The following is a 15,962-nucleotide window of genomic DNA, read 5'->3' as shown; positions in this document are numbered from 1 at the left end:
ACCAATCGAAACTTTAGGTTTTGTTTGCTACAATGAGAAAGAAAGGGAAGGAAGAAGGGAGGGAGGGAGAGAGAGAGAGGGAAAGAGAGGCAGAGGAAAGAAGGAAGGAAGGAAGGAAAGAAGGGAAGGAGGGAGGGAGGGAGGGGAGGAAAATAGGGCCTAGGACCAGAACCAAAAAGAATGGACCTGAGGTTTAAGACTTTGCCCAAGGCCTGAACAGAACAGTCCCTGAACTTGATAACCCATGAAGCAGACATCACATCACGTATCTTCTGAGGAAATTTAGGATCACAGAAATTTTGTGATCTGCCCAAGCTCACACGTCTAGCAAATGCTGGAGCTGGAATTTAAGCCCAGCTGTGATGGAGGCTCTAATTATGCTCCATCACAATGACTGGCAGATGAAAATTTTAAGCCAATAATAAGGAAATGGAGCCATAAAAAATAAAGAACAATAGGAATATATAGCAAAAAGTTACTTAACATATATTAATACAATCGCTGTAATTGAAAAAGAAAAGTATTACAGAATTTAATGAAATATTACAGCATAAATATTTATCAGTCTAATGAAGTACAATTTGTATAAGAACAAAAGTTTGTTTTAAGTGAAACATCTTAATTTAACATGAGAAAGAATGATAAGCATAAAATAAGTTAGAAATTCTTTTGAGTAACAAGTTGAGAAGAACTACATTTTATTGTCACTTAGTGGGATCTGTGTTATACCCCTTTTTTTTATTGTATTTGAGCCCTACGGGACATATTCACTGTAGTTTGGGGAATACAAAAGTACAATGAACTAGGGTTCTGATCCTTAGCTTTTATAAGATCTATAATAAATCACTGCAAGGAATGTCTGGACCTAAGTTTTCTAACTTACAACAATGAGGCACTTGGCCTAGACTAGTGGTTATCATATTTTGTTTTATTATAGAACTCCTTTTTCCAAATAGGTTCTTCAGTTAATTTCAAATAAGTAATGCTGATAAAACTGCAGCTTGACAAATACCAGAAAACAAAGGTTTTACTTTTTTTTCTTTCCTTGAGCTCCTAGATTTATGTTTTAGAGGAGGTTAAGCCTTAAAACATGTGGAAAAATGATACTAAAATGAAATATATCACAGCATTTCACATATTGTATTCCAAAAGTCCTAGTTCTTGGAAGCAGTGTTTTTAAAAGAATTCTCTGGCTAATAATATTGTTGAATGATGAACACTTCGTCTCCCTTTTGGAGAGTTACAATATCTATATCATGTTAAGAAACCAGTGAAATTCTGCAGGAAACAAACTTGCTTAAATTTCTTTATTCACCTGTAACACAAGTGACCTCAAGTCACTTTTTTTTTCTTCACCTGAAGTGAATGTCCCAAAAACCATGCTTTTTAATATCAATTACAAGCTCATGAATACCAAGAACCTTAGTTTAAACATCTTGACCTACTTACAGATTCTGAAATGGCACCTACTGTATAATAGCAAGTCAATGGATATTATTTCCATGAATTCAAAGTTGAATTCCATAAGCACAGAGTTAACTGGGCACAGACCATATTTAAAGTATATTTTAAAAGGGAATACAAAGGAAAGTCAAAGCTCATCATGGAAACTAAATCTGAGATAATGTAGATAAATATCTAAAATGGGGAAAATACCTTGAAAATACCTCTATCTCTCATTTTCTCCTTGGCTTCAAGCTAAGACTTTGTCCTGTTGATTCCACTTCTCTCCATTTCTCATCATTTCCCTTAGCCAAAGTCAGGGGAAAATATGAAGAAAGAGGAAATGCTAGAATCTCAGTATCTGCCCCTCACCTCTATCCTGCTCCTCTCCTAGACCTGGCCATACCCATCTAGGATACTCTGCTCTTGAGCATCAGCTCTTATACCAGCTTCCATAACAAGAGCTTCTCTTCATTCCAAAGCTAGTGCCTTTGGTGAATCTCCAGTGTGACCCAAGTATGGTTTTCCACTGATATGTGGATTGATATTCTTTAAGCCCTTTCTGTACAGAGATTATCTTCCACTAACCATATGCACCTCTAAAATCACTAAGTGAAAGGAGAAAGGTGACATAGGAAAAACTGTTATTGCCTCATTTCTACAATGGCAATTAAACAATGAGAGGGAGAGGTTTTGTTACTTTTAGAAATGGACAATAAAGAAAAAACTAACACTATTTCTTTTAATATTGAACCATGTTGAACAAAAACTTTACTTGTAAGCCATAGACAGTGCTGTGAAGTAGGCAAACCAAAGATGGGGGAGAGGGGGAGCAGAATGTAAGGACAGGATCCAGTAACAAAAAGTGAGTTTTATCCCCAACACTTCAGCTGTTTAAATCCCTAAACTAGCCCTGGTGGTACCCACCACCATTAGTTTGGTAAGCTGTCCCCATCCTCTTGTTAAGAGGTAGGAGTGTTGGGGAGCCTTCTGTTATTCCATTGTATTGCTGCCAACCCAACCTGAAAATATGTGTTTTTTTCAGAGAAACATTTCAGTATGTGGTGTTAAGTTTCAAAGCATTCTTGAGATAGTATTCTACTTTTGATATACAGTGTGATAGGTGAGCTGGCCTTGGGACTTTAACGCCAGCTGTAATATGATTCCCACCCTTTTGGAACACAACCTGTTCATGAAATAGAGATTGCATTTATTTTCAGGAAAGAAAAGTACTGAGGTTTCTCTAATCCAGAATAGTTTAAATATAGGAAATGTTCCAGAGAGGACAGCAATCAAAATGATGAGTGAGTTAGATTGTTTTACTCATGTGGAAATATAAATGAAGCATAAATTACCCAAGAGAAATTTGCTGAGGAAAAAATAATAATAATTTGGGAAAATTGTGTGATGGTCTATAGAATGTGAAAGGCACAGACCTCAAAGCAAGAGAAATAACTTAGTATGATTCAAGGTTTAGTAGTACCCATAATAGAATGTCCACAGAGTAAAGCAGAAACTGCCTCCCCTATTGAAAAAGTAGCAGATCTGAATGTGGTTTAGAAATCTAAACCTGGTAAAGACTTAGGATAGACTCCAACAGTATGTAATACTCATGTTAAAAGGAGATAAAACCACCTAACTAGGAAACCAATAACTGTTCCTCTGCATTTTCTAGACATATCATTTGACTCATTGAGGTCATATTCTTTCGTAGATACTGGACTCAACCAGTTTGTTACCAACTTTTCCCACCATTGGAAAAGGCTGTTGAAAACATTAATGTTTGGTGGCAAGCTGCTTGTGCTTTCCTCTGGGCATCTAAAAATTCAGTAGATGCATGACAAAAATTAAAGATCATAATTAACTTATTTCTAATGACAAACAAATTAACAATCTCACATATCCGTAACAGTCTTCAATGCTGTCAGGTAGAAATATAATGTGAGCAATACATGTAGTAATTTAAAATTTCCAAGTAGCCACATTAAAAAAAAAAAGTTAAAAGAAATAGGTAAAATCCATTTTACTTAACCCAATGTATCCAAAAAATTACAACTTTATCTTGTGACACTAGACACATTTCAATGCTCAGTAAGCACATGTAGCCAGAATACCATATTGTACAGCTGAGGAGCCAGAGGAAAAGTAGAGAAATAATGCAAAAAAGAAAAAATTTGTGTGTGGGTCAATGAAGGAACATTCATTTTTACTCAAGGTAATGAACATAATGATTGTATTGAGCACTCTACGGGAAACTTCACTGAGAAGGGGAAGGAGGATCACAGGCACAATGTGTGTGGGGTGGAGTGAGAATATCACCAAAATAAAAATGAACCCCCTTACGTGATTTTGAGATAGGTTAATTTTAGAATAAAATGATTTTCTTTATATTCCCTCTAAGTGATCAATTTAAAATATACCAATACGGGCTTCCCTGGTGGCGCAGTGGTTGACAGTTCGCCTGCCAATGCAGGGGACACGGGTTCGTGCCACGGTCTGGGAAAATCCCACATGCCGCGCAGCGGCTGCGCCCATGAACCATGGCCACTGAGCCTGCGCGTCCGGAGCCTGTGCTCTGCAACGGGAGAGGTCACAGCAGTGAGAGGCCCGCGTACCGCAAAAAAAAAAAAAAAAAAACATTTCTAGGACAGTTAAAGCTGTAAATTCAGAATACCAGTTGTAGGTGTTCATACAGAAATAAACACACAATTTATTTTTTTATTCAATAAAAGTTCTTTTAGCATTTACTCTATACTAGAAGCTTTCCTAGGCCCTGGGGATGCAGCAGAAACAAAAATAGGTAATATCTATGCTCGTTAGGAGCAGATATTCTGGGGTAGATACATAAATTCATTTGCCTACCAAAGCTTTGTTAAACTGTTTTTAAAGAACTTCCTTTCTCCATCACAAACTAATATGACCTAGAGTTTGCTACCTTAAGGGAACATACTCAATCTGATTGTCAGACTCAAGAAGTATGGAATCTGTTTTATCTATCATGTACATGCCAGAGTGCCTTATTATTATTTAATGATGGTATTAAATTAAATTGAATCAAGCTGAAATAAATAAAATTTAAATAAAATTTAAATAAATCAAATTTAATTGGATGTAATAAAATAGTTATTGCATTGCTAAAAATCCTAACTCAAAAACCAGGAATATCTCCATTAAAAATTAATATCATTTTTGGATTGGGTTGTTTGTTTTTGATATTGAGCTGTATGAGCTGCTTGTAAATTTTGGAGATTAATCCTTTGTCAGTTGCTTCACTTGAAAATATTTTCTCCCATTCGTCTTGTTTATGGTTTCCTTTGTTGTGCAAAAGCTTTCAAGTTTCATTAGGTCTCATTTGTTTATTTTTGTTTTTATTTCCATTTCTCTAGGAGGTGGGTCAAAAAGTATCTTGCTGTGATTTATGTCATAGAGTGTTCTGCCTATGTTTTCCTCTAAGAGTTTTAAAGTGTTTGGTTTTAAATTTAGGTCTTTAATCCATTTTGATTTTATTTTTGTGTATGGTGTTAGGGAGTGCTCTAATTTCATACTTTTACATGTAGCTGTCCAGTTTTCCCAGCACCACTTATTGAAGAGGCTGCCTTTTCTCCACTGTATATTCTTGCCTCCTTTATCAAAGATAAGGTGACCATATGTGTGTGGGTTTATCTCTGGGCTTTCTATCCTGTTCCATTGATCTATATTCCGGTTTTCATTCCAGTACCATACTGTCTTGATTACTGTAGCTTTGTAGTATAGTCTGAAGTCAGGGAGCCTGATTCCTCCAGCTCCGTTTTTCTTTCTCAAGATTGCTTTGGCTATTCAGGGTCTTTTGTGTTTCCATACAAATTGTGAAATCCAAAAATGAGCAGAAGACCTAAATAGACAATTCTCCAAAGAAGATATACAGATTGCCAACAAACACGTGAAAGGATGCTCAACATCATTAATCATTAGAGAAATGCAAATCAAAGCTACAATGAGATATCTGGGCTTCCCTGGTGGTGTAGTGGTTAAGAGTCCACCTGCCGATGCAGGGGACACGGGTTCGTGTCCGAGTCTGGGAAGATCCCACATACCGCAGAGCAGCTAGGCCCATGAGCCATGGCCGCTGAGCCTGCATGTCTGGAGCCTGTGCTCCATAGCAGGAGAGGCCACAACAGTGAGAGGCCTGCGTACTGAAAAAAAAAAAAAAAAAATCTACAATGAGATATCATCTCACACTGGTCAGGATGGCCACCATCAAAAAATCTACAAACAGTAAATGCTGGAGAGGGTGTGGAGAAAAGGGAACCCTCTTGCACTGTTGGTGGGAATGTAAATTGATACAGCCACCATGGAGGTTCCTTAAAAAACTAAAAATAGGACTACCATACGACCCAGCAATCCCACTACTGGGCATATACCCTGAGAAAACCATAATTCAAAAAGAGTCATGTACCAAAATGTTCATTGCAGCTCTATTTACAATAGCCAGGACATGGGAGCAACCTAAGTGTCCATCAACAGATGAATGGATAAAGAAGATGTGGCGCATATGTACAATGGAATATTACTCAGCCATAAAAAGAAACGAAGTTGAGTTATTTGTAGTGAGGTGGATGGACCTAGAGTCTGTCATACAGAGTGAAGTAAGTCAGAAAGAGAAAAACAAATACTGTATGCTAACACATATATAAGGAATCTAAAAAAAAAAAAAATGGCCATGTAGAACCTAGGTTCAAGATGGGAATAAAGACGCAGACCTACTAGACAATGGACTTGAGGATACGGGGAGGGGGAAGGGTAAGCTGGGACAAAGTGAGAGAGTGGCATGAACATATATACACTACCAAACGTAAAATAGATAGCTAGTGGGAAGCATTCGCATAGCACAGGGAGATCAGCTCGGTGGTTTGTGACCACCTAGAGGGGTGGGATAGGGATGGTGGGAGGGAGGGAGACTCAAGAGGGAAGAGATATGGGGACATATGTATATGTATAACTGATTCACTTTGTTATAAAGCAGAAACTAACACACCATTGTAAAGCAATTAAATTCCAATAAAGATGTAAAAAAAAAAATTAATATCAAAACCAGATAAAGACATTACAAGAAAGGAAAACTACAGACAAATATCTCTCATGAACAGAGATGCAAAAACCCTCAATACAATATTAGCAAACCAAATTCAGCAATATATAAAGAGAATTACATATCATGATTAAATGGGATTTATTCCAGTTATATAACTGGTATATCAACAATTGATATTCAATTAATGCAATCAATCATATAAACAGGCTAAAGAAGAAAACTTATTAAAAAAAAAGTATTTGACACACCCTAACATCCATCTACGATAAAAAAAATAAAAAAAAAAAAAAACACTTTCAGCAAAACTGGGGATGAAAGGGAAGGAACATCCTCAGCTTGGTAAGTAGCATCTATAAAAAAAACCTACAGTTAACATCATACTCAATGGTGAGAAACTAGATGCTTTCTCACTAAGACTGGAAACAAGGCAAGGATATCCTCTCTCATAACTCTTATTCAACATTGTACTAAAAGTTTTAGCAAACATAATAAGACAAAAAATGGAACTAAAATATATACAGTCGCTGAAGTAAGAAATAAAAATTATCTTTTTTAGAGATGACATGATTGTCTATGTGGAAAATCCCAAAGAATCAACAGAAATCTCCTGCAATAAACAAGTGATTATAGCAAAAACCCAGGGTAGAAGGTTAATATACAAAAGTCGATTGCTTTTCTATATACCAACAATGAAAACTTGAAATTTGAAATTTAAAACACAATACCATTTACATTAGCACCAAAAATAATAAAATAATCAGATATATATCTTACAAAATATGTAAAGGATCTATATGAGGAAAACTGTAAAACTCTGATCAAAGAAATTAAGGAATATCTAACTAAATAGATATTTCATGTTCATGGATAGGAAGACTCAATATTGTTAAGACATTAATTCTTCCCAACTTGATCTATAGTTTCAAGGCAATCCAGATCAAAATCCCTGAAAGCTATTCTGTGGATATCAATAAATTCATTCCAAAATTTATATGGGGAGATAAAAGACCCAAAATTCCCAGTGCTATTTAAAGATGAAGAACAAGTTAGAGGACTGACACTGCCTGACTTCAAGACTTAAAGTTACCAAGACAGCATAGATTTGGCAAAAGAATAGATACTGAGATCAATGAAACAGAAATGGAAAAAAAGATAGTCTTTTGAACAAATGGTACTGGACTAATTGGACATTCATATGCAAAATAATGAATATAGATATAGGACTTACACCTTTCACAAAAATTCACTACAAATAGATCTTGACCTAAATGTAAATTGAAAAACTATAAAATTTCTAGAAGATAACACAGGAAATATCTAAGTGACCTTGGTTTGATGATGAGTTTTTAGATACAACATTAAAAGCAAGATTATTATAGAAAATAATAACTTGGCCTTATTAAAATTGAAAACTTTTGCTCTGCAAAAGACATTGTTAAGAAAATTTAAAAATCAGCTGCATGCAGTGAGAAAATACTTGCAAAACACATATCTGATAAAGGACTTGTATCTAAAATATTCAGAGATGTCTTAAAACTCAACAATAAAAATCAAACAACCCAATAAAAAATGGTAAAAGAATCTGAATATATACTTCATCAAAGAAGATATACAGATGGCAAATAAGCATATGAGAGGTGCTTATTTTTCACTAGGTAGTTGTAAGTTAAAGCAACGAGGTACCTATTAGAATGACTGAAAATTTTTAAAAGTTGACAACAAATGCTGACAATGAAATACAGCAACAAGAACTCTTGTTTATTGCTGGTAGGAATGCAAGATGGTACAGCCATTCTGCAAGACATTTTAGTACCTTCTCACAAAGCTAAACATAGTGTTACCATATCATTCAGCCATCATGCTTCTAAGTGTTTACCCAATTGACTAGAAAACTTATGTACACAAAATATCTGCCCTTAAATGTTTATAACTATTCTATTTATAATTACCCCAAATTGAAAGCAACCAAGATGTTCTTCAATAAATGAGTAGGTAAACTGTAGTACATCCAAGCAATGGAATACCACTGAAGGATAAAAAGAAATTATCTACCATGCTACAAAAAGACATGGAGGAACCTAAAATGCATATTGCAAGTGAAAGAAGATAGACTGGAAAATGCTATAGAGTATATGATTCCAATTATATCACATTCTGGAAAAGACAAAACTAGAGTGACATAAAAGATCACTAGTTGCCAGGGCTCAGGGTGATGGTGGGAGAAAGAAATAGGTGAAGTACAGGGTTCAAATTAAAACATTTTTTAAATTAATAAAACCCCATTCTTATGGAGCTCAAAATGACACAGGAGCCAACTAAAAGAGCTCCTAAAGGCCAGAGCTGCAAAAATTGAGGCAATAACATAAATAAATTAGTATTGGATTATAACTCAAAGGATAAAATAAATATCCATGAGTCCACCTGATATAAATAAATGAATAAATAAATAAACAAGTTCCCATGCAGAAGAATTCCACATAAATTATGTAGATACTCCACCCTAATGGAGGGGGACTTAACTCCCCATCCTTAAGTATAGGCTGCATATAGTGACTTTCTTCCAAAGAGTACAGTATGGAAATAAGGGGGAAAGAGTAACAGTGGAGAAACCTGACAAACATTACTTCTGCCTGGTGACCCAGGTCAATATCAATGGTCATAAATCATGTAGATTTTATGCGCCCTTGATATGATATAATAAAAATGACATGCCTTACCTCTGTGAACTTCCTCCCCAAAACACATAACCCCAGTGTAATCATGAGAAAAACATCCAATTCCAATAGAGGGTCATCCTACAATATATCTAATGAGTACTCCCCAAAACTGTCAAGGTCATCAAAAACAAGGAAAGTCTGAGAGATTACCAAAGCCAAGAGGAGACTAAGGAAACATGACCCTAGAACAGAAAAGGGATAATAAGTAAAAGCTAAGGAAATCTGAATAAATCATGGACTTCAGTTAATAATAACATATCAGTGTTGGTCCATTAATTGTAACAAATAGATGATGCTAATGTAAGATATTAACAATAGGGGAAACCATGTGTGGGGTTGGGGGGTGGGAGGAGGGTTACGGGAACTGCCTGTACTATCTGCTCAATCTTTCTGTAAACCTAACACTTTTCAAAAAATAGTCTATTAATTAAGATTCTAATATTCTGACTAACCCATTGATGCAAATAATATAAGTAAGATCTATTTTTGGAACCAACATAGCTACTAACCGGACCATGGACCTTAGTGAGGCCCACTAAAATGCAGTGCCAAGAAGATCCATTCTGAAGGAACTTGGTATCTTTACTAATTTATTATGAAAACTACAATACTACAATTCTCTATGAAACCAATTCTAATCAGAATATAGTCTCCTCCATAGTCTTGCAACCAGCACTACCCTAGCCCTTCCTTCCCATTCACAGCTAATCTTGGAAGATTTCTCTGTATTCACTGTCTCTATCTCCTTATTTTCCATTCATTCTTTAATCCACAGTCATCTGGCTTCTGCCCCAATTGCTCTCCCAAGGTCAATAATGGTTTACCTAAACTAGTAGGCATCCACCCATTATCTCATTTTATTTTTTGGAAGTATCTGACACATTATCCATTTCTTTACTTTTAAAATACTTTCTTCCTTTGTGTTCATCATATTTTCCCTTCCTGGTTTTCTTCCTACATCTCTTGGATTTTCTTGGGGTGTGTATGTATGTGTGTGTGTGTCTGTGTGTGTCTTTGTGTGTCTGTGTCTGTGTCTCTGTGTGTCTGTGTTTCATTCCTATTCTGTCCTTAAATGTTATTGTCCTTTAAGTTCAGTTAAGCTAATTCTTTTCACTCTACAATTACTTTCTTTGTGTGGTTACCTTTACTTTGAAGGTTTTAGTAATTACTATAGGTTGATATATACCAAATATCAATTTCCTGTCCAGGGCTCTCCTGAGTTGGGGAAAACATTATCCTACTTACACTGGTATCTCCACTTTGAAGTTCCACTCACGTATCAAATTTAAGAAGTTCTAGACTAATCTATCATCTCCTTTTCCCCCAAACTCCTTATCCTCCTTATAGTCTCTATCTCAGTATACAGTATCACCATTATCTACTCAAGACAATATTGTAGTCATTATAATCAACTTTATCCTCACTTCCAATATTAAATCATTCTTCAATTTTTCTCAACATACCTCCTAAAAATTTCTCAAATTCATCAACATCTATCCATCCTGAGAACCACCGTCCTAGTTCAAGCCTTCATCGTTTACCTCAGTTCCTACAATAGGCTCACACCAGTCTCCATATCTCCAGGCTTTTTCCCTCCAATCCATTCCCCACTCTATCTCATCATTCCCTACTTCAAGACATTTTAATGATTGTCTTTTGCTATTGGTTTGAGGCCCAAATGATTAAATTTTGCTAAAGGGTCCTTCATAATCAGGACCCTGCTTAAGGTGCATCTCCTTTTCTACTTCTTTCCCTACTCCCCTACTTCCACCACACACCTATGTCAACTGCCTCCAGTTCCTCAAACACCTATGCTGCTCACTCTGCCTTCATTATTACTCTCTCATTTTCACTAACCTTAGTCTTAGGCCTAAATAGTTCTTCTTTCAAGAATCCTTCTCTGAATACTCAAATCTCTGATAGTAGCCTCTCCTATATATTGATACAGAGCCTTTTACTTTTGCTCTCAAAACCCTTGAGACACACACACACACACACACACACACACACACACACTATTTCAAATTTCCTGATAACTTATCTCTACTGCTAATTAAACTCCAAGCTCTGGGAAGGTAATGAGAACGTCTATATTATTGATTACTCTCTCCCCAAGAATATCTAGGACAATGGCTGACACTGAGAAAATGTTTGACGGATGGATTTATGGATGGATGGTTGAAATAACTCAGAAACAACTTGAAATGTGGAAAATCTATTTAAACGTTTATATATATATATAAACCCTCTCTGGACTGGGTTACGGCTTGCCTAGTGCTTTTGATTCTAATACATTTTCTCAGAAATAGTCTTCGTTTCTGTGTGTATGAAAAATTCACAAAGAATACCCACTGTATCCCAGGTTTAAAGTGAGGATTTAAAGTGAGGATTTTCCTATTACTGCTTTAGGTTGCAATAGTCACATTAATTACATAATACCATGTTTGAACTACACATGAATGGACAAGACCAAAATTCCAAGACATCAAAGGACTCAAGTTTGATAATAACAGCTTGGAAGCAATCAGAGAAGGGTGAAGGAAAGAACTGTCAGCAAATGAAGGATAACAGTGGGAATTAACCAGTACATATCATGGGGCTATGACTGCAAATTCAATATGGGCTGTATAAATAGCTATAGAAGCCAGAATGAACCCCTGGCTCACGTAGCCTTTAGACTTGACAACTGGACAGTCCAGGAAGACTTCAAAGCTTCAAGGAATAGACCTAGAGTAGATTAGGAAAGTTTGAGTATTAGTAACAGCAAATATATATAGAATAATAGGGGCAAGATCAAAGATGTTCTATCATGCTTATGCACAGGAGAGGATTGAGAAACAAAATATGGGGTGAAAAAATTGGGGAGTCAAAGATCCATAAGGTATCTTCTCCAAATCAGCTTTTTTCATTCAAAAGCAACAATAGCTAAATCATTTCAAAATGCTTTATTTTTACTTTTTTCTTTTGGTTATACTTAAAAGTAAATAAAAATCCTACATAAAAAACTACTACTAAATATTTTACTTTTAAAATGTATAATCGTACTGTCTTATGTTACACAGACAAAATGACATTAATGATAAAGTCAATGTTAACACAATTAAAAGTAATAGAGTTTCTTTTGACTTCTACCCTAAAGCCTATTATATTACTCATTATTGGGCTTTTTGTAAATGAAGACTATCAAAGAGGGAATGGTTGTTGATATTTTATCAGTTTTGAAATTCTACCACTAACATTTTCCTTCACTGATGTTATTTCCACTTAGATTATTCACAAAATAGTTGGGTTAGGAAACAACTATATTTTATGTTTATCCCAAATGTTTTAGACACTCTAGGTCTAAAGATCCAAATCACCAAGTTGTTGCAAATCCTCCACTTGATCTTTTCTGTATAGATCTGACCTACCACATGTTCAATATCATTGAAAACCTCTTGAGTCCAGGAGTATGACACCGCTTTTCTTTTTTATCTCCCGTGTGTGGCATAGTAATAAGCAAAGGAAATTCTCATAATAAGTGCCCCAAAAGTATTTGTTTGGTAAATGAGTGAACCAGAAGGAAGAGAAATAAGTCCCTTAATCCTTGTCTCACCTTGTGCCAGGTATTATGCCTAGATAAAAAGAATGGATTAGAACATACTTGACCACCTATCTTTACCTATAATAACAAGCTACTGAACTGCTAATTTCTGAAAGGTGTGAGATAACTTGGTACATCTTTTTTTTTTTTAATTCTTTTCTTGATTTACTTCTAGGAGTTCGACATTTTCTCATTATCTCTCTTTTCCTTCAGCCATTTGTGCATATACTTGCTTTTAAAACATAAAGTTGTTACAAATTTTATGGTTTAGAGTTCTCTTTGATGAAGAAGGCTGAACTCAACAGATTAATGATATTAACTTATTTAATAATACCTTATGTTTAAATAAATTATAATAAATGCAGTTCATTTGTTTATTTTTAGTCCTCGACTCTGTACAGGTTGTTAATACATAGGAAGGAATCAGAGCAAACTCATTTGTGCCTCAGGAACTAGAGTTGAGCTCTTCTCCCAGTGCTGAATATTTATTTGAATTTCCATGCAGAGTCAAATGCCAATTACATTAAAACAATCTAGACATCTTTAAAATCTAAAGGCCCATTCACTAGGTAAGTTGGACTCCAACATTTATGGAAATAGTGATTTCACAGAAGTCTGTAGTAACTTGTTCCCTCACTTAGGGTGCTCAGTGAACTAAACAACCAGATGCAAAATTTTATGGGAAAAATTATATTAGGTAGCCATAGGTGGAAACATCTAACTTCTCAGCTGGTTTCTCCTAAATAAAGACAATTAAGTATCATGAAACAAAATCTATAATTATGTTTATGTCCACCAAAGACTAATTTTAGAAAACAGGACTACTTGTTCATTTAAATTTATAAAAAATGAGAATTTGCTTTAGTGTTTAAGTTTGCTCCTTTAACTCTTAAATTCCATCAGATCTTATTCTTTGAATTTGAGTCTTGGGCATTCTTCTACAATTTGTTTAACTGAATATTCTCTGAGGGTAGATTTTGTGTGTGTGTGTGTGTGTGTGTGTGTGTGTGTGTGTGCTTCTTTGATTTTGTTTTTACTCAATCCAGATACACTTCATCTAACTTCCTCTCCACATTTCCATTTGTTTTGTAAAAATAACTTAAAGCATGTGTATAAAGTTGAATGGAGTTCATTGTGGGAATATGTAAGATTTTGGTGAGCAACTTCCCTTGGTTTTTATGAAATATTACATCTTTTTAAAAATTTGTAGACAAGTTTTTGAAGCTACTTATTCTTGGTTTATGGATATACTACCCAATTTTCTAAAATAGATTTATCTAGTTAATTATGCTCTGTTTATATCAGTTGTGACATTCACTGTCACTTCATAACATAATTTTTTAAATTTCAGCACATAAGAGGTCCCACATTAGGTACATTTATTCAAATCTGGGTACTGTGACAAGTTTTTATGATATTGCTACAGCCCATAGAAAAAACCTTGAGTCCTACACTAGTTTTCCTTAAGGTTTCACATGGCGGTGGCTGATGCTCCTCATTTAGATGTGAATGTTCAAAACTGTAACTTTTCCTTATGGCAAACTTGATCAAAAATTTTAAAACCATTATTTTAAAGGTTGTATTTTCTCAACAACTTTTAAAAATGAATGCCTTGGGTAAACTTTACTACTGATTCATAACATTTATTTTTAACACATTTTATTTCATGTTTCACATGAGCTTCAGCTAAGGCCTGGCTGAAGTCAGTCTCACAAGACTAAAATCAAATGCTGGCAGGGCTGTGCTCTGTTCTGGAGCCTCCAGGGAAGAATCTGTTTCCTATTCACTCAAGGGGTTAAGTGGCTGGCAGAATTCAATTCCTTTGCAGTGTGGATATAAGGTCTCTGGGGTTTTTTTACATCTTTATTGGAGTATAATTGCTTTACAATGGTGTGCTAGTTTCTGCTTTATAACAAAGTGAGTCAGTTATGCTTACCCTCTGAGGACTGTTATCAGCTTTTAGAGGCTGCCTGCATTCCCTGGGTTTTGGTCCCCTTCCTCTATCTTTAAAAGCCACAGCAGTGAGTCCTCATACTTCAAGTCTCCGCTACCTCTTCTTCCATCATTACATCACTCTAACTGACTCTTCTGCCTCACTTTTCTGACTTTCAGGGCCTATATGACTATATTTGGCTCACATAGATAATCTGGGATAATCTCTGTATTTTAAGTTCCATAGCCATAATTTCATCTGCCAAGTCCCTTTGCCGTGTATCATAACATCTACAAGCATAAGACTAGAGGGCAAAGATCATGAGAGTTAAAACTTTGCCTCTCTCAATGACATACATTCAAAACCACTTACAGAAGCATTGTGTGCAATAGTAAAAAATTAATGAAAACAACCAAAATGCATACCAAAGGGAACTGATTAAATTTATGGAAACTCATACAATGGAATATTGTTCAGTTGTAAATAAAAAGTGAGGAAGAGCTATATTTTACCATATGGAATGTTCTCCAAGACTTTTGTTGTTGTTGAATTATAGTTGATGTACAATAGTATATGTTACAAGTGTACAATAAAGTGATTCAGTTTTAAAGGTTATACTCCATTTATAGTTATTATAAAATAATAGCTATATTCCCTGTGTTGTACAATATATCCTTCTTTGTAGCTTATTTTATGCATAATAGTTTGTACCCTTAGTCCCCTATGTCTATTCCTATTTTGCTCCTCCCTATTCCCTCTCCCCACTGGTAACCGCTAGTTTGTTCTCTATATCGTGAGTCTCCTTTTTTGTTATACTTACTTGTTTGTTATTATTAAGTGAAAAAAAAGGAGCAGAAGTGTAACGTTATAAATTATGTTATGGGATTTTTTTTCTGTGAAAGAAAACAAAGGAAATAAAGATCATAGTTTTGTTTTTAAAAAAGGTATTTCAAGTGAAATTAAAAATATATAAAGGGATTGTAACTTTCATAGATTACAATTTAACTTCAGCAAAATTTTGAAAAGATGGTTAAACAAATCAGTATGAATCTTTTTTTTTTTTTCATAGTTAAAGGGTTTAAGCAAGAGAGGAAAACTGGGCTAAAATTAAAGTTAGACATGAAATTGCCTACAAAGAGAGCTGTATATCTTTTGCAGGTTCTAAACAAGTATATCACTTTCTCTTTCAGTTCCTTATGCATGCTATACATGAGT

This window comes from Delphinapterus leucas, chromosome 4, assembly GCF_059928025.1.
Source record: "Delphinapterus leucas isolate spDelLeu-1000000601 "Yukka" chromosome 4, BTC_Dleu_Yukka2, whole genome shotgun sequence".
Lineage (NCBI taxonomy): Eukaryota > Metazoa > Chordata > Mammalia > Artiodactyla > Monodontidae > Delphinapterus > Delphinapterus leucas.
Note: the sequence above shows the minus strand (reverse complement) of the source record.